Source organism: Anser cygnoides, chromosome 2 (assembly GCF_040182565.1).
Source record: "Anser cygnoides isolate HZ-2024a breed goose chromosome 2, Taihu_goose_T2T_genome, whole genome shotgun sequence".
In the NCBI taxonomy this organism is placed as follows: domain Eukaryota; kingdom Metazoa; phylum Chordata; class Aves; order Anseriformes; family Anatidae; genus Anser; species Anser cygnoides.
Genome location: NC_089874.1, coordinates 139,066,538 through 139,086,904, shown reverse-complemented (window position 1 = coordinate 139,086,904; position 20,367 = coordinate 139,066,538). Strand labels below are relative to the sequence as shown.

The window sequence follows — 20,367 nt, the reverse complement described above, 5'->3', positions numbered from 1 at the left end:
CCCCCTCTCCTTCCCCCCCTCGACAAATCCTAGCCCCTGTATACTAATGAGAACAGCTAACTTTACAAGTGTCCTTTGTAGTCATTGAAAGCCCTGAGACATTCCTTTTAAGGATTTTACTAGAATAACACTTTTCAATAAACTGGCAGTTGAAGTGAGGCTTAGAAAAGATGCTAATAAATTTCACAGTGACTGGCTGTTTTTTAAGCTTCCTAAATTACTTCTAAAATAGCTTTTACTTTCTCCTTTGTGAGGGGCTGGGAGATGTATATATGAAAAGGGTTATAGTGAGCTAAGTGTTATGTAGACTGTGCGATGATTTGGTAAAAGGATTTTTGGCACTCCTTTCAGATCTAACTTGCATAACTCACTGGTGCGCCGTCATCGCTTGCAATGCGGACACCCCCAGCTCGCGCCAGGAACCTTCCCCATCCCATCCTCCTGACGAGTCTTGAAAATTGTCGTATTCAAAACAGAGCGCGTGTCACCTCTGCGCGAGGAAACGGATCACATGGGGCTTATTTCGGTTGTGGAAGCCAAGTTTTACAAGATGCTGGACCGATTGAAATATTGCCGTGAGGTTTCCACTGATTGACTGCAAATTCTGTTTCCCAAATACTGTTGTGCGGCCGTGTGCCGCGCTGTGCGAGCAGAGCAACAAAAATGAACTTTGATATCAAAGTCATCACCTACTTTGTTGCCCAGGTAGAATTAAAGGGGTTAAACAGCGGAGCCGGCGTTTTTGTGAGCTTTAAACGTTTATGTTGTAAAGGTATTATTTCCTTAATACATTTAGTCTGTTCTGGTCCTCACATGCCAAGTGCTTGGTTTGTGGAGAAGCAAAAAGCAAATTTGGGTACTGCTACATGTGGCCTTCACAGTATGCTCAGATTATCTTCGTTAGTAAGTGAAAATACAGTTTACTTCAGCTTTAAATGGGGAATAAAATTTTATTTTCATAATAGGCATTCAGCTAAGATTTATCACCACCTTTGTTTTTTCCATCTCGTGAGGAAAAAAAAATGTTAAAACACAAGATTTTACGGCAGGTCACATAGGAGCTGAGGCTGAAAAATAACACCCTTAGATATTTGCAAGGAATGATATGGCCATGCATTTGGGAAGATGTTTATCATATTGGGGGGGGGGGATATAATTTTGGGGTAGACCTGGTTTTGAATATTTTTGTAAGCAAACGCACAAAAGACTGAACAATCTCATATTTCCGTGCGCCTCTCGGTGGTGTTACGTTAGTACGGCACGAGGCTGCTGCAGCTTTTTCATCAGTTGTCTGCATCATAGCCCAATTCCTCCGGAGTTTTCTCTGTATGGCTGAACAAGCGTTTTCGTGAGCCCTTGCCCAAAACTCAGTTGCAGCAGCACTTGGAGACTCCTGGAAGAATTAGGTTGCTGTAGTACTTGGCATAATAAACATGGCAGGAGAGTGGACACTCTGCCCTATGCCCTTAAAATCTGATTTTAAAGAAGATTTTGAAGAAGATAGCGAGTGCATCTCGCGGAAGGCATGAGGGATATGGATGTAGGCTGGCTCTCCATGTCAGCGTCTTCTCCCTGACCATCTAAAGAGCATCCCTCATCCCCACCTATTCCCTGGCCCCACAATTCTCCTCTCACCCAGCCCATCATTCTGTGGTTGTAATCTTTCACTTTTACATTTATTTTTGTCGTGCCATTTTCCATGGCATTGCTGTTCCTAAATATTAAGTAGGTTTATTCTCCTCGGTTGCTTTTTTGGCACGTACTTTTTGACTTGCATCTCCATTTGGCTTCAAAAATTGTAGCTCAGTCACTTCGTGGTAGCCCAGACCTGTTTTATTTCTTAGAAACTTTGTGCTATGTTAGTTGGAGGGCAAGTTGCAAATATCTTTTGTGCTCAGTTTGTATCATATAGGGCAGAAATGGGAAGTGAAATCCCAGCTGCGGTGAAATGAGCAGATGAAGTTAACAGAAAAACTCCTCGCCACTTCTGTGGGAATGTCTTCCTGTATTCCTGTATTTTATATAAGTAGCAGGAAAACACCACTCACCGTGCTGATACCTACATCAATACCTTTGCAGCAACGCAAAAATGACGTTGGCTTTTTTTTTTTTTCCTGAGAAAATGCAGTTTGTTTGCTTTCTCTCACCACCCTTCCAAAAATGACGCTTTAGCTGTGTGGCTGACTTCAGATTTGTCAGACCTGTGGGGTTCTCATTCTGCAAGTCCTGTGGCAAAAGGCAGCCTGCTAGAAAAGAAGGAGTCAGTGCCCTGGGAGGGAGAGAGGCTGCACCAGCCACGTTAGCAGACACTGTAGGATCCACAGCAGAGGCGGCTACAGGAAACGAGGCTTCATCAGTTCAGAGGCACCCAGAATCAGCTGTTCCCTCTGCAATATCCTGGATCTAAATCGTATTATTTTTGCCTCCCGTGATCTAATCTGGCGGTGTCTGGTGGAGTAATGCACTTAGGAGGTGCCCTTCACTGCTGTAGGCACGAGGACATCGGTAATCAAAAGAAACCATAAAAACTTGTCTCTGGGGACACCTGGCAGTCACTGACTTGGCAGGATTTTTGTGAAGAGGAGTTAAAGAAAGGCTGCAAGCTCCTGAGCTATGTGAAGAAGTTTATCAATACCTTCAATTCCAGCCCCAAGTACAGGTTTTAGAGCAGCAACAATTGTAAAGGCAAGGAAAAAAAAAACTGCAAAAACTGCTGGAGCTTTTACAGTTGGAAGCCAAGGGGTAAGTTAGAGAATAAAGAGACTTGCTTTTGGCTTTTGGAGGGGCGTTGCAGCTCCCTTGTGTGTCGCAGGGCTTTCTCCATCAGCCGCCACTCTGAAGGTGAGCCCTGGCTGATTTTGCAGTCCGGAGAGGTTTTAGTCGTACAGCTCGATGGCATCGTTTTCAGGAGCAGGACTGAATGAAAGAAATACATTTTTCATCTGGTATGATGTGATGAAACAGCACCGGGATGAAAAAGTTTTAATTAGAGGAAATGGATGCTGGCTGGCTTAATGCTAAGTATTTGCTGCTCTAAGCATTTTGCCACAAGAGGTCGAGACTTACTCTGTCTGTATCACAATTGCCCTAGTTTAAAGGCTTAAACCTGCAGAAGCATGGGCTCTAAGTTAAGGTGAAAATTTGGGTTATTAGTGCTCCTAAATCTACATAGCAAAGCCTTTTCAAAGACTAGTGGTTTTCTACAGGAAACCAAACGGTGCTGAAGCAGATGACAGAGCACGTGTACGCACATCCCAGGTTCTCCAGAAGGATGAAAACCAAGGGGATGTTTAATCCTCTCCTGGTGTTAGAAGGCAGCTTTAACAGCTGGTATTCTGGCAATGCCCCGCTGTCAGTCTGTGTACAGGTACGCCCTGCTGATGTGCTATGTCATCTGTACATCAGGTTGGAAGGTAAAAAATCGTGAGGTTTTCATGTTGCTGCTCTCCTCCAACACAAACCTCCTCTGCCACTCAGCTCAGTTCTTGGGAAGGTCTAGGTCCCTTCTGCTGAGTCACAGGACAAGGAAATCTTATTCCCACTAAAAAAAATAAATAAATAATAATAAGAAGAAGATAAGGAATATGTCAGCCTGAAGTGTGCCAGACCAGTAGCAGAATAGAAGTAACAGAAATTCCCACCTCTGCATTTGTGTAGATCTGTTTTTCCCCCTTCTTCTTCCCCCTTTAATAGGGGCTACAGATGTTGGACTTGATGATCTATGGTTGGAGTTTATAATCCGAGTTTCTTTTCCAACCTAAATAATTCTGTGGTTCTATGTCAAGCACCTCTGAATGTCAAATTGCCTCCCTCAGCAGGGACGTGGAAGTGATCCAGAGTCCCGTTTTTTCCCTTTTCCTGTTAATTTGCTGGAGACCCCTCCACAGCACACTTGTTTTGTGACACTCCTGTTCTTCAGACTGTGCTAAGACAGAGATGCTCGAGTCCTAGGGATAACCACACACACAAACGTGGGTTCAGGTGTGAGCCACTGAAACTGTACTTGCACTTTGCAGCTGTACTATTGACACTAAGAATGGCCCTACACAAGGGGCATTTGCTATTAAATAGCTTTAAAATTAGACTTTTAGGGAAAAAAAATAGGATGCAGCAAAAATATGGAAGCCTACCATTATGTTTTCTGTCTCATTGTGTAAGTTAAAGGCAAAGGTTTTTTCAGTTTAATACCGCTTGTGTCTGGTGTGTGCACTGTCTTGATAGCTGCTCCTGGACGGGTTTTATCTTAGTGAAAGCAGATCAGACCCCATCAGAATCTATTAAATTATTGCTAGAAATAGAATTTCAAATGGATTTTGTTTCATCTGCTCTTCCTAAACAAAGCAAAAATCCTCATCGTTAGGGAGATGTATATCCACGTGGAATGACCCTTCCAAGCATGGCTTCGTGCAGGAGTGACTTGAAGTTTGCAGCCAGCCTAATCCAGCTCTGACTTAGGATCATAATGTTTTTAACTGATCTACTGTTATAAGTCCCAGTTCTTTTGGCTCCAGTATCTTAAAACTTGGTTGAAATGTTTTTTCTCATTCACAAGAGTGAAGATTTTTCTTGTATTTTCTAGAGTCAGAGAAGTTTTCCTTCAGGTTGAGGAGAAAAAAAGATAAGAAAATTTCTGCTTAAAATTGAATTGTGATAAACGTTTTATGTTTTTAGATTGTATCTGCTTGGGAAGATTATATTACAAACTGATCTTCACCTTTAAGTACAACTGGCACAACCACCTAGAACATGAAATTGTGTTATCCTGGAGGCACCACGTTTAAGTACCTAAATTTCAGAAAGTTTTAAATTGGGGAAGGGAGGTTATCAGGAATGTTAAAACTCAATAGAAAGAGCAAAGATCACTCACCGAAGAGTGGCTGATTTCAACTTCACGAGTAGCCCACGCCAATCTGTTTGCACACCTGTGACTCAGCAGAGGGGATTAATGGATTGACACCAGAGGTGATCTTTCAGAAGTGACAGTTTCACATAATCAACTCCTGAGGGCTCCGGGAACTGTCATACTGGTAGGCAGCTCAGTATCTGGGATGCTGGTCAGCTGCTTCACGGTCAGCCGGTCAGCTCTCCTCCTGGCCTCTACCAGTTGGGCTTCCCCTGGCTCGTATAGCTTAATATCCCTCCCACGCTGTTGGTTTTAGACCTCTAGTTAGGGCTGCAGCTGATTTTCTTGATAGCTGTGCACGGTGGTGTGGGTGACGCGGTGCCTTCAGAGCCGGGAGAGCTGGCCTGCTGTGGGCAGCTGGTGGAGGCAGTGGGAAGGTGGTGGGGATGGTCAGAGGAGCCGCCTCCGGCACGCCTGGGGGCTGCCTTGGCTTCTGGGCTAACGATGAAGCAGCAGGAATGGGTGCTGCAGGGGGAAGCTGCCCCCAGAGGGGCGTGCGGCACTGGGCGCTGGGCTCCTTAAGAAATGATTCCTCTGGGAACGTCGGAGCTGGCCAGGATGAGAAACAGAAGATGACCAAGATGACCAATGGTCCCCAGAGAGGTGAGGTTTGAAGCAACACAAGGAAGAGAAGGATTCTGAAGGGAAAAGAATGGCTTCAGACACTTGAGGCCAACCTACCGACACTGAGGTGTGCACAAGGCTCGCTGCCCCTCACTGACTCCTAGCGAGGGCGATCACTAAAGCTTTGAGAGCAGATTATGGAGCCCCACTGCGAGAGGGAAGAGGCTATTAAAGGCCCGTCTGGAGAGCTGTAGGCACAAACAGGCTTCCTGATGAGGAAGAGCAGTGGTGTGGCAGAGGGAGCTCAGGGGGGCTCACAGCAGCTTTCCCCGACCTGGTACCAAAGAGTCCCAGCAAGTAGAGACCGACCTCAGGAGGTGCCCACCCAGCCCCTTCCTCTTTTTCAGTGAGTTCTCAGCTTCATCACCTGCCTGGATCACTCTGGGATTTTTCCCTGTTGCTTTTGCTGATCGCCTCCAGGCCTGTGGGTCTGTACTGGCAGAACAGAAGTTGTCTGGGGGCTTGGCCGTATTTATTCCCCTGTCAGTGCTCCTCGATGCCCCAGCACTCGAGATCCGAATCTCCTGTGTAATGCTGCCTCATCTTCCTCCATCTGCCCTCGTGAGAGGGGGAAGTACAGCACTGCCTGGCTCTTATTTCCACAGCTGCGGCGATGGAACAGAACTGGGAGGCGTGTGCTGCCTGTTTATTCAAAGAGCTGATGACTTTGAAAGCGGCGAAGCTCCAGCAGCTATACCTTCCTCTCTCAGCTACCTTTCTCTTTGTTTAGGTAAGTTAGTTGCTGCCGGGCTTCAACCCGTGTGACAGCGAGCAAAATTAAGTACAAACAGTCTCTATTATTGTCTTGCTGTTCTCCTAGCTGCGCATTCAGCAAGGATGACAAAGCTTTTGTCAATACCGAAGACCTCGGTACCTGTGCTGTCAGCAGGGGCTACCACTGCAATTCCGCACGCGCTGAGATTCACGGCACTGGGCGATCCTGGCATCAACTGCTTCCCTTGAATGACTGCTGCTATCCGCTGGTTAGCACTCTCACTGTGTCTGATGGTGTTCCTGAGGCACAGAGGATCTGATTAAAGACTTTGCCACGCATTTACATCCCGGATATAAGGAGAAAGCTCTTCCCCAAGAGGAGAGTCAGGCACGGGAGCAGGTTGCTGGGGGGTTGCACAGTCTCTGTCCTTGGTGGCGGTCTAAGATCAGACTGGATAAAGCACTGAGCATCGGGATCTGACCTCAGAGCTGTCCCTGCTCTGAGCAGGGGGATGGACTAGAGACCTCCTGAGATCCTTTCAGCCTGAATTATCCTGCAAAGCTGGCACATCCACTTAAAGCAAAATATTCCTTTCTGATGCAGTGGACGAAATTCACCTAGTACTTCCTTAAATCCTTAAATCCTAGTAATAAGGAATCCAGGCTATATGACTGTAACCTATATGCGCCTTAGCAAGTGTGTCCTTTCAAGACTTTTTCCTGCTATGGCTTCATTCACTCCAATTCACTCCAATTCACTTCAATTCACTCCAACTGATCTTGAGTCGTATCCTCACGTATGGCCCTGTGGTTCACAGCCATTCTCCTTGGTTTCCTTGAGATCTAGGTTCTGCCCTTCCTCACTGAAATCTGTGCACAGGAAAGGGCAGGCAGAAAGGACCAGGTATCATTTTCATGATTCAGGTACTCAGCATTCTCCACAGCTCACATCTGGATCTCCTGTTGTTACCTTTGGACTTAAGAGGGAACAAACCGGTGCCAATTTGATGTGTGCCCAAGGGTAAGGGCTATTTTTAATTCCTAAAAGAACAAGAAGAAAGCCCTCCTCCAGATCTGAAGGAGCCCATCCCTTGCATTGTGAGGATTGTGCTCATAACGGCAGGTCTTGTCTCAGTAAATCTAGTGCCCTGGGACTCGACAAGAGCTGACAACACCCTCCGTATCAGGAAGCTGCTCATTGTGAACCTGTGACTTACCAGAAAATGTCTCAACCCAGTGCCCAGGTAGGGAGTTTTCAGATCACTGTGACTGGACAACAAAAAACTACAATTTTTGTCCATTTTTCAGTTCACACTGAGAACTGAATGTGAGGTCTGTTTTCTGCTTGCTACAAAATTAAAGTCACATCCTTTGCTTCAGGCAAGCCACAAGCCCAAGGCCCCCTCTCAGACGTGTGTATGCTCCCGGTGCCTCAGCCTCCAGCGCGTACCAGCCCGTCCTTCTTTTGGCAAGGGCGCTAGGACATTCAGCTGAGAGCCCACATGGTGTGGGATTAGCAGGGCAGGGCTAGCCCAGGCAATTCGTCTGCCCAGATCTCCCGACGCTCCCTGTTCAGTCTCCAGTAACGTGGCCAAGTCGCTCCGACAGTCTTTGTGAATGGGAGCAGCTCACCGGGAATATCGGTTGGCTGGCTTCCACGGGGACAGCTTCTTCTAAGGAACACAAAACTCCCCCCCAGCCCCACATCTTACAAGCCTGGTTATACAAATAAAGAAAGAAATAAATTCCACAGCAGTGGACCACTATGGTATTTCTTAGCTGAGAGAGACATTTGTAATAGGGGCACGTACCTCGAGAGCATAGTATATATGGCCAGCACATTTTTGAAGAGCCAACTCTAACCGACCTTTCCTAATTAAATCTCAGAAATGGAAAATGATGGATGGTTTAATCAGGCCCCTTCACCTCATTTGCTCTGGGACAGAAGATCATTCAAACCTTCTTCTTTTTTTTTTTTTTTTTTTCCAAATGTGTCTAGCACAAGGGCTTTTCTAGATCCTTAATTCTTCTCTCTCTTATCTGAACTGCCATTATTTTTCCATCGCTCTTTGCGTGAGGCATGACCAGCACCTCACGCAGCAGTGCAGACGGGGCGTGCTGCTGACTGCTATTAAACGCTGCAGCACTCTCAGTTGTCTCCATCCCTGCCTCTACGAAACTCACACAGCTTGTTTGCTTCCGAACAAAACTGCTGAACCGTCTCCTGCAATGCCCTATTATTCCTCTCTGCTGTAACACACTGCTTTTGATTTTTGCTTGGCTGGTTCGCTAGCGAGCCCAGTTTGCATGTATCCGTACTGCAGTCGCACGCCAAGAGGCTAGCAGAGATATGTCTCTCTGGCTATGTGCTTGGCAAAACCAGACCCATCCTTTTATCCCCAAATAAGAAGTCATTACAGCCACCCTCTGGCCTCTCCCTCAGCAAAACTAGCCTATAAAAAAACGTCGGCCTCCATCCTGCCCTATTAATGAGAAAAAGCCGGTCCAAGTCGGCGGTGCAGGGGCCTTTCTTAAACAAATTTCATCACTGTCTGCGTGGTGCTGAGTCAGCACGCGTGCGGTAAGTCGGCCGGTGGCAGGCAAGCCCTCCGCCTCCCGGCAGCGGCACAGGATGCCGGTGTGTCGCCTCGTGGGCTGCATCGACGCCTTGCCTGCTCCGCGTGCTTCCTCGGGGGCTCTCCTTGCACCTCCCTCGCGTGTGAAGTAGACGGGGGATCGCCGACGAACTGAGTCGTCGAGCGCAGAGATTCAGGATTTGTGCCAGCAGCCTGCGGCAGCTTTGAGCCTTCGTCTTCCCGTGCAGTGAGGCTGTGACAGCGCAGACAGGCACTTCCCATTAGGTACTCACAGACACCGAAAATAGACGCTCCACCACTGTAGCACGTTAGCTGACAGTAATGACAGGGGTCTGCTCGCTAGTTCAGTTACACGCTGGCAATCTGTCCACTTTTCGTGCTTTACCTATCAGGTATTAATTGCGACTTCCACTTACCGCCACCAGCCTGAATCGCTGCATTGTCTGCTGCTGCGATCAGACATCTCCTTATTTCTGCTTTTGTTGTTTAAGCATCAGCAAACTCAATTACGCGCGCGCACGCATGCATACACAAACACACAGTAGTAGGTTTGTGCTGATGTTTTTAAAGATACACATCTGCTGATACTAAAAATAGGTCCGTGTCAGCAGCTTGGTAATTTTAGGCTCAATGAGAATTCATCCCCATGGTAACTGTACAGTTGTTGAATCATTTATTATTTGAGCTTCGAAATCACAACAGTGCTGGCAGTTTTCACCCTCGGAGCATTTTTAAGGACCTTTTGCAGCGTGGCAGTGCTCCCTGCTCCTCGTCATCGACATTTATCAAACAGCCCTCGAACTGACTACCTGCTTCCCCTCGTCTGCAGCAGGACTGGGATGCTCGATAGCAGCACGGCAGTTTAAATAGGTTTCACTTCGACGATAACGGCGGGGCCGCTGGCGTGGCTCTTTGGCTGCGGACAGCATGCACCAGCCCCTGCGAGCTCCCGATTGGCAAAACGACTTGAAGGAAACTTGAAAGTGCAGCCCGAGCCTTGGTCTTTGTCTTGATAGCCAGAAAGCCAGATAGCTCAGGTCTCCGTGTTGCAAGAGGTTGTGCAGATAAGGGGCCGGCGGTTTTTAACCGTGCAGATAGATGCGGTTGGCTCCAAGCTGGTGGGGTACGCCGCCTGGTTTCTTCGAGATAAAAGCTGCTTGTACTTTCTCCCACTTAGAGATAACGCTCATTAGCCATCGGGTGCCAAAACAAAGGGAAGTTGGCCTGCTTGGCTGACAAAGCGTAAGGTGACACGCAGGTCCCCTGAGCCCAGGGCTTTCTCAGGCTCTGCTGCCATCAGGTTCCCCGCTCTGCAGAAGGTGGGAACAAGCTGTGCGGAACAGGCAGCGTTGGCTACCTTCAGTACCGAAACAGCAAGAATTCGGCAGCAGGAACCATTCCGCACCAACTGCCTTGAAACGGGGTGCCTGAGACCGCTTTCAGGACCTATTAAATCACGGGCATCAACTCCCGCACCAGCTGCCCGCAAACTGGAAGCTTGTATTTTTGCTGCACTGTTGATGGCTGCGAGGTTTACTGGAGTGGGTCACACCGAGGGCCATTCCGGTTTAGGTGGAGGAGGCTCAGAGAAGTCCCTTTTAGTCTGACAAACTGGGATCTGAAAGGATGACCCAGAAACACGGACTCCGTTCCCAGGTGCAAGCAGTTGCAAAGGGATGCGCTTAATGGAGTGGATTCCTCCTAGATTAAACACGATAGCTGTTATACACTGGCATGAGCAACGCCGTCTTTTTAGTCCGAAGGCACTTTCATTGTCTGCGCTTTAAGAAGCTCTTGGCCAACCTAATCTGCAGGGTGCTTTTAAAGTGGCGCTCGTGTGTGTGTGTGTCAAACACAGCGAAACGCAGACGTGCAAGTGCCTCGTCCATCTTGCACGCAGACGCCTTCCGCCTTAAGCAGCTTTCTGTAAAGCTGTCAGCATCCAGCGCATGTTGTGCAGCATTAGCCCGGGATTTTTCAGGTGTGCCCAGCGTATGCTGTGGGGAGAGCCACAATCTGCCGTCAGGAGGGGGGCATTTCCCCTTTCCATGCACAGTCACCTCTGATGCTGGTCCTGCGTGTGGCGGTGCTGCTCCCTGGGCAAAGGGGAACCAAACAGAGCATCACGGGGCGAAGCTGCCTCACGGCGACGGCTGCTTCTCTGCTCCAGAGATTGCCTTCAGAGCTGACCAGGACTGCGTCGTGTATTTCCATTAGAATTCCTGTCAACGGCCCCAAAACATTTTATAATTCTAAAAGATAAAACAAATTAAAGAAAAAAAAAAAAAAAAAGGAAAGAGCATCTGGTTGCTCAGTCTGTTCATTTAATTAAACGAGAATTTCCCTTCCCTCCAGTTGGTTCAGCCACTATACGTTTATTCCAAATTTTCACTGCACATATATAGGCAGATTTGGGAGATGCCTTTTTTTTTTTTTTTTTTTTTTTTTTGCAGTTTTCACCCAACAGCTTTCATCTTCCCCAGGCTGAGCAGTGCACGCTGCGGCCCGACACGATGCCGGCTATCTCTGCTATGTACCATGCCGCAGCCAGGATGCTCCAGCAGCAGAACTGCCATTGTGTAGGCTCCAGAAAGCCGGTCACAGCTCATGGGTTTTATAACGAGTTGGGAGGGGGAAAAAAATCACCTGCACAATGGACCAGAAGCGGCATTTATTTCCAGACCTATTGTGGCCAAGAGAACGCTCCCAAGGCAGTTCTTTACTTTGGGAGCAGCTCCGATTTGCACCCACGCTGCTGCCCACCCCTGAACATGCCCAGAAGATGGGGTGGTGTTGCCAAAGCTCCTCTCTCTTCCCAAATGCTCTTCCCCTTGCCACGAGTGCCTGGAAAGGAGACCCAGCCTGCCTGAGACTTGGGCACCAGGCTGGGTTTGAAACCTTGGCTGCAGTTTGTCTCCTCCAGCACAGCATGCCTTTTTATCTGAAGTCACAGAGCAATAATGGGCGTGCGAGTCCATTGTGCTGTTTTTGCAGTCGCTTTCTGAAAATGAATCAAGTGTTAAAACCCATCTATCAGCTCTCTGCCACTAGATTTTTCCATCTGTTTGGAACTGTATTTTCCATCTGAGATTTTGGTTGGTAAAAATAGCTCATCTGTGATTTGTATCATAGTAGTGATGAGGGTCTTCTAACCAGGACTGGCTCTGGGGTGCCCTAGAAATGTCTCTTCATAGCTTTGTGCTTATTTATGATTGTTTATAAGAAGCATTTATTACAAGCAGCATCCCTTCCCTCTTCCCCTTGCAAGCAGATTCACATGAGCTGAAACTTTTTAACAAATGGGCTGCTTTGTTCTCTGTTTGGAGAGCATCTCACCCAGGGTTGCCCCCAGACTCCTGAGGGAAGCAGGCGAAGTGATGCTGGGCTGCTCCGACAGTCTGCCGGGGCCTGGTGCTGCCTCTGCCTGCCGAAAGCTGTCTCTGCTGGCTGCTGGGGCTCTCAGCGGAGATGACTTTCTCCATCCTTCACTCCAGCTCTGTTACAGGGGCTGGGACTGGAAGCAAAGCAGGGCCAGGACCGAGCGCAGCAGCCTGCAGGACAGCCCCCCTGCTTGGGTGAATGCCGAAGGTGGGATTTGGTGTTGGAGACCTCAGAGCAAACACTCACAAAATTGCATTTTTGCTGCTGATGCTTCTTTATACAGTGATAGATCCTCTCTACAGGTGCCAACAAATAACAGTCATCTAAAAAGCAAACCAGGCGTGCTGATTAATCTAGGCCACCATTAATTGTCTCTGCACTCGTCTGTGTGCATTCTTATTTTGGTCTGCCACTCAGTGCCCTTGAGTGTAACTGCAGCAGTGTAAGCGGGGACGTCCTCTCTCCCCGTCAGGGCACTGGCCACGCAGAGAGCGGGGCTGGCACATCTTCAGCCTCTCCCCAAATTCCCCGTGCTCAGAGGTGCTCTGCGTGGCGTGGGGTGGGTTGTTCCTGCTTGGGTCCCACTTGGGCATCGCCTGAAGGACGAGGGGTGGCAGCTGGGAGCATGTCTGAGAGTGGTCGCACTGGACCTGTAGGTCGCATGGAAGCAGCTGAATGACCAGGCTTATGTGAAGTCCCTTGAATGATACAGAGCTAGCACATGTTATAGGTTATATATAGAGCCAGGGACAGCTTTTTATTGCTATTCAGGCTCACAAATCAGTAAGAGATTTGTTGCCAGTTGCAGGGATTGATATCACATGGAAGTGTGATACACTTCTACTTGCTCACCCATCACTGGAAGCATTGGTGAAATCAGCTTGTGAGGTGACTTGATGTCCTTGTGCTATTGTCAGGGTGACTGTACAGCACCCTGTCTCCAGCTGGCCTTCTTTCAATGTCATCTGGGTCTTTTCAGGCCATTTTAGCTGCCTGTGATTGCCTAGCGACAACCCCGATCACCAGCGTGCAGTGTTGATGGCAGTGCTGCTTGCACACATCCCTGGCTCTGTACTTGGGCTCCCCTCGTCTGTGCAAGCACTGCTGGTTATTCAGATCCAAGCTGGGGTCAGTACCACTAAATCCCAGGGTGGCTGAGGCTGGCAGGGCCCTCTGGAGCCACCCGGTGCCACCCGTGCCCAAGCAGGGACACCCAGAGCAGGGTGCCCAGCACCACGTCCAGGCGGCTTCTGAAGGGCTCCAAGGAGGAGACCCCACAGCCTCTGGGCAGCCTGTGCCAGGGCTCCGTCACCCGCACAGCACAGAAGTGCTCCTGGTGCTCAGGGGGAGCCTCCTGGGGGCCAGTTTGTGCCCAGGGCCTCCTGTCCTGGCACTGGGCACCACCGGACACAGCCTGGCTCCGTCCTCCCTGCACCCTCCCCTCAGGGATTTACAGACAGTGATGAGATCCCCTGGGCCTCCTCTTCTCCAGGCTGAGCAGTCCCAGCCCCTTTCCTTCTAGGAGAGCTGCTCCAGACACTTCATCATCTTTATGGCCCTTTGCTGGATTCTCTCCAGTATGTCCAGGTCTCTCCTGTACTGGACACAGTGCTCCAGGTGTGGCCCCACAACTCTGAGCCGAGGATCACTTCCCTCCACCTGCAGGCAATACATTGCTTAACACAGCCCAGGGTAATACCAGCCTTTTTAGCACCCAGAGCACATCGCTGGCTTGTGTTCAGCTTGGTGCCCACCAGGACCCCCAGCTCCTTTCGGCAGAGCTGCTTCCCAGCTGGGCAGCCCCCGCCATGTGCTGGTGCCTGGGGTTGTTCGGGCCCAGGTGCAGGACTCCGCACGTCCCCTTGCTGAACTTCATGAGGTTTCCAGCAGCAGGGAACCATTAGAGTGGTTACAAATATCTGTTGCTTCTCTACGCCCAAGGGTGCCTTTGGGCCTCCAGAGCCGTGCCCAGGACCCAGGCGGTGTGTGGTGGCAGAGGGCTGGGCCCAGGCATGGCAGGGAGGAGGAGGAAGGGACCTTCTGCTGGGGTCGCTCCCTCTCTGTGAAACCGTGGCCCCAGGGGATGAATGGGGACACAATTTGTAGGCGGAGGTGGTGACAACCAGAGCCATAAACTCGAATGAAAACAAGGTTTGGTTTTCCAGACCCTTCTTTGGGTTTAGTATTTCAGCGTTTCAGACATCTCATAGGCAGCCACAGCCAGTCAGGGGCAGGCTTACTGATGCTCACGTGGGGGCCGCTCCGTTATGGCTGCTAAATCTTGCCCAGCCAGACCGACACACACAGCCCACATCTCTCACAGAAATAAATGATATTCGTTTGATATTTAATTACTTTAATAATACATTTGATCAATATTTAATCACTTTTCTCAGCGCGGCCCTGGTGTTTCTTGATAGCTGATTTCTGGCTCAGGTCCACAGCCTGTGCTTTGCCATCGGGTCTTTTCAGCGGCTTTGCCATCCAGCTCCACACCATCACCCATCGGCTTCTCAAACCAGAGGTGGTGAAGGTGCACAGAAGGAAGCAGGCCCCTCTTGCTCTGAACGCCCTGCTGTGCTTGCAGCTGAGACCTGCCGGCTTAGAAGGAAGCTTCTGGCTCCCTCAGTGGGTGAGGACGCAGGGAGCTGAGCCCATGCCCGCACAGGGATGTGGGGATCCCAGAACAGACACAGTTCTCCTTACCAAGTTGCTAATTACGTGCTGAAAACACTTAGCTTTCACAGACTTGGGGTGCTCATTTGCAAGTTGTTTTAATGGATGTGTATTTATTTTCAGCTTGCAGCGTTCAAGAAGAAAACAACCCAAAACCACAGACCACAATATAACTAAATGCTTGAAGTATCCCATAATTTAAAAATGGTTTGGTTTTGGTGGCTCAGGCTGCATCATAGGAAACTTGGGATAAGAAACTTTACTCTTATCAGACCTGGCCAGATAGGCACTGATATCAACGCTTTTTCAGGTGGCTGCCAAGAAGTCTTCCCGCGATAAGGAGGCTCTCTCTACTTTTCAGAAAAACCCAAGAGTTTCACACAGGCGGCGCCAGATCTCATTAAAGCCGAAGGGGAAGTTTCCCCAGGCCCTTGCTGCAGCATGGGGCATGCTGGCGGTGCCCAGGCAGCCTTTTCACTATCCTAAAAAAGCTTTTGCCAGAACAAGATGTTACGGTGAGATTATCCCTCCTTACATCACTCGTCTTGCAAAAGTGCCAACAGAAGAATAAAAATTTAAGGTGGGAGTTTTAGGAACTTGTGTAGGCTTAAACGTGGCAAGGAATATACTTCCTTTATACTAAAGGAAGTATATAAACATTTGGTTTTCGATTTTTAAGTTTGGAATTGTAAAATTCAAGACAACGTGACTGCTAAGACTGTTATAAACAAAAAAGAGAGAGAGAGAGAGAAACAGGAAGAAGACATAACAGCCTGTATACTAGACACACTTCTATCATCATGGTAAACAGTTGCCATTCATTAGCTTATCCAGGTTTGTGGAAGTTATGGTATACTCCTGTAGTTTAGATTTTGTTTTAAACATATAAACACACTAGATTTAAAACCAGGTTTTATTAGGACATAAGATCATTATCGCTATTTATTAAGACATAAGATCATAAGTTCATAAGATGAATTTCCTGCATGTAATACGATTTTAAATACAGTCTTTAAGAAAGCATATGATATATTTTCATAACCCTTTTTTCAGATTAATTCTAGTTATTTCATACAACATACTATTTACACATCTCAAAACATGAGTGACAGATTCACGTCTCAAGATCAATTGATAGTCCTTACCCCATAGAAAGCTGGACCTGGACTTTCATCTTTCCTGATGGAGTCTCAGGCTTTCCTGCTTAAATAAATAAAATTGCCTCCAGCTGAGATCCTGTTCCTAACTGAGGTAACCAAGATATTCAACGATATCAAAGCGGTGAGATTTGCCAATTAGTCTTGCAAAAGAAAGCTGACTATACACACATTTTTCTCTTTTGTAGGAATCATGTCATTTCTAGGTTATTTGATTTCTAAAACATACAACCATTAAAACGGGGGCATGGTATACTACTCAGCTTTAGGTTAAATAGAATTTAACTTTGTTGTAGTCAATTAAAACAGACTGACTTCTTGGAAAAGGATTAAAAAGATCCAGTTTTGAACTTTATAAAAAGAATCTCAAATACGAAATACGAGCTTGTGAAAAATAACACAAAACACAACTCAGGTCAGGTACATTAAAATGTGCATCTGACTTTATAAAATCTGAGGTCAGGGCCCTAAGAAAGTGGAATCATCATAGAAAATCGTGGTGGTTTTACTCAGGTGGGCAGCCGAGCTCCACCACAACCACTCTCTCACTCCTCCTCCTCAAGGGGAAAGAGGGAGAAAATACGATGCAGAGGGCTCAAGGGTTGAGATAAGGACAGGGAGATCACTCAACAATTATCATCACAGGGAAAACAGACTCAGAGTAAGGAGATTAGTAAAATTTATTGCCTGTTACTAACAAGCTAGAGCAGTGAGAAACAAAGAAACCAAAAAAACCTTCCCTCCATCCACCCTCTTCCACCTCCTCCCCCCTAGTGGCGTAGGGGAACAGGGAAATAGGGGTTGCGGTCAGTCTTCCTGAACTGGTCGTGCGTGGGGTGCCCACAGGCAGCAGCTCTTCAAGAACTGCTCCCACACGGCTCCGTACCACGGGGTCCATCCCCCAGGAGCAAACTGCTCCAGCACGGGTCCCCCACGGGCGGCAGCTCCCCCCAGACCCCTGCTCCTGCGTGGGCTCCTCTCCACGGGCTGCAGCTCCGGCCCGGGGCCTGCTCCTGCGGGGGCTCTCCATGGGCCGCAGCCTCCTCCAGGCCACATCCACCTGCTCCACCGGGGGCTCCTCCACGGGCTGCAGCGTGGAGATCTGCTCCGTGTGGGACCCGTGGGCTGCAGGGGGACAGCCTGCTCCACCAGGGGCCTCTCCACAGGCCGCAGGGGAACTGCTGCTGCGTGCCTGGAGCACCTCCTGCCCTCCTGCTGCACTGACCTGGGGGTCTGCAGGGCTGCTTCTCACTGCTCATTCTCCCAGCTGCTGTGTGCAGCAGATTTTTTTTTTTTTCCCTTTCTTAAATCTGCTCTCACAGAGGCGCAAACAACATCTCTTATTGTCTCAGCTCTGGCCAGTGGTGGGCCCCTTATCTGACATGGGACAGCTTCTGGATTCTCACAGAAGCCACCCCTTACAGCCCCCCCACTACCAAAACCTTGCAACGTAAACCCAGTACAAAAACAAGACTGGAGGGGATGGGAAGAAGGCATCTCACGTCCACATCATGACTGAAAGCGCGATCAGCTGCACCAGCATCATCTCTGATGTTGGTGTTCGGCCACCAGTGTCAGGTGGTGGAGACCGAGCAGCCTCCCCAGGCAGCCTACATCCGTACCTAACTATTGCCAGCATGGGAAGGTTTGTTCCACCTCCCTTAATCCCCTGCCTGTAACTCAATCCAGCTCTCCTGGTCCTATCCACAAAGGGAAGAACTTATTCCTTTTCTCTTCATAGCAATTTTTTTAATATACCGTTACCATAGCTATCCTCTGTCTCCTTTTTGCCAACTTAAGCAATCCCAAGAGCTTCAACAAGGCCCTGGAAGCTGTTTCCAGGTCCCTTCTGTTTTCTCGGCAGCTGGTCCACCCCTTTCTGCAATTTTTGTACTACTTGTTAGTTAGGACTTTTTCCTAAAGTTTTATCAGCACTCCACAGAAGACCAGAAAACCTTCAATGGCATCCCAAGCAAATGTCCCATTTGTGCAACCCAGTGTGATGTTCGCCTGTTTTTTTTTTCTTTTTTTTTTTTTCAGAAGCATTTCATTGTTGTTGCTTGAGTTCAGTTTGTGATATATTCTTCCAAACGTTTTCTGACCTCCTGCTTCCCATCCAGTCATTCACCGTCTGTGTTTGCACACTTGGAGCCCTCCTAGGCAGTTAATTTGCACACACTCTGTTCTGCCATCATTCCCTGGGTGGCTCATGTAGGCTAATTTTTTCCCTTCATAACTGCCAATTTATCATTGTGCTCCGAAATCAAAGGCAGAACTGTTTTCCAAGAAAGGTAAGCTGGAAATACCATTTTAAAAATATTTTGCATCGATTAATCCTGCTCAGTATACTCACATTTACAGAACAGTGATTTAAAATAATACCCAGTCAAACACATCGGACTCTAACATTGTGAAGGTTCCCAGAAGAAAATTTAAATCTAGATTACTGGGGTTGTACTGTGGTTTTGGGGGAGAGGAGAAGCGTAGAAGCGTGGATTGGTGGCACACAGGAAAGAGCAGAGGCAAGAAAAGGGAAGAAAATGAAGGGGGGAAAATGTCAGTTTTTAAAATGAGATATAGTCTCATTTGCATTATCACTTCTGTTGGCTGGAAGTCTTCTGCCTTGGCACCCCCATTTTTCCCTTGTACTTTCATAGCTACCAAGGCACTGTTGTTCATTTGGGCATCCAGTAAACATACTGCTTTAAGAGGAACATATACAAACCCTACCCAGAGCACTTTACAAAAATTGTCGTAACTGTTGAGGTTTCCTGTGGTCTCCCAGGCACCGTAGCACGTGTCACAGAAACAAGTTAGGGTGCTAAAATTCTACCATTTTGTCTGCTGAAGAGGGAGCACAAGGGTGCAGCCAGCCGGCACTCACACAGGTACTGGTGAGCAAAACAGCAGCCGGGGGTGAAAGCAGCATCACAGAGAACAAGAGAAAGAACCTGAGGTGAAGCTCAGCATCTCCAGCAGACTCTGGTCCCAGCTCCCAGCCTCTCCACCATGGACCATCCACACGTTTTAGAGAGCCTTGGCCTAAAATGCAGACAGCTCTGAGCGCCTGCCTCTGGGAGGGGAAGGAGCAGCCAAGCGCATCCCCGGGCTGTGCTTTCCAGGGGAAGCGGAATAAGGACCCGTCCCAGTATACGTGCTTCTGGAGGTGGATGGGGGAGAGTATAACCAAGCAGAGCGTTGTGGATTTGTGCGTTCTTAAATAATGAGACAGGTTGATTTGCCAGACACTTCATCTTGCTTGGCAGTAACTTTTGTACTTGCAAGACATTTCTAACACGCTTTCCTAACATCCCCCCCATTCCATTCTTCAATACCAACAACAGTATAGTAGGTATGTAAAGATGCTGCTCTCCCTCAAAGGAGACTGTGTGCTGGGTCTCACAACAGAAAATATGAGATCACTATATACTAAGCAGGGTAGAAAATAATAACCTCTCTCATGCTGTAGTATTCCTTAACTGCTTGTCAGTTTCTGAATAAACAGCATGCCTGAGATTTGGAGATGGCTGCACCTGTAAGCCATTTTCAATGTAAGTACACAAATAGATATAGAACATGTACAAGGTAAGAATCAGAGGCAAAGCATTTAACATCCCACATTTATGTGTGTATATATATATTTTTTTTTTAACAGTTACAGAATTTTCTTCTTCAGATAATTTTACATTTCTGCGCTGTGTAAGGCACATCTAGTTCAACTGATATGATGAAATACACAGGCTTCTTTTGCACAGAACAATCAGACAAATATGTACAAGACATGAAAACAATGTTTGATAAAAGTATCAAATACACAATTAGGCCTTAAAAACATTTTTAAAAAAGTTTGAAGTGTGTGCAAAATTAGGCAAAGAAAGCTTTTTTTTTTTCATACTCCAAAGGGTATAGTATTAGAGGTTGTAGGTGCTGGCTAAACTATTTCTATTTTAAGAGCAGCTTAATACTTAAAAAACAAACAACAATAAACCCTCGAGGCATTGCATGATTTCAGTATCTGTGCTCTCAGTGAAGGGCTGAGTGGTCTGATGACAGTGTGTGTTCATTGTGCGTTAACTTAAAAAGCTAGAGGTCCATAGTTCCAAAGCTCTGATGATTTCTCTTCAGCACAATTCCTTTGAGAATTGGTAAATCTGAGAATATGATCAAGATGCCCATCTAGGTTTGCTGCATTTGTTCAAAACACCAGAAAGCTTGGAGGAATCTGCATGAAAGAGTTGTGCATGTCACTGAACCCCACCATGAAAGCAAATCTTCATTTCTCTATTTCCAACCAATCAAATCATTACTGAAATAT

At 47.7% G+C, this 20,367-nt stretch overlaps 1 protein-coding gene across 1 annotated transcript in view; it reads right to left on the bottom strand.

The window, feature by feature from the left end:
- Window positions 1–19,649: 19,649 nt before the first annotated feature.
- ESRP1 (epithelial splicing regulatory protein 1) overlaps window positions 19,650–20,367 on the bottom strand; it is a 33,267-nt gene continuing 32,549 nt past the window's right edge. The window contains exon 15 of the mRNA XM_048075283.2: window positions 19,650–20,274. The gene's annotated coding sequence lies outside the window, so the exon portion shown is untranslated. The remainder of the gene's footprint in view (window positions 20,275–20,367) is intronic.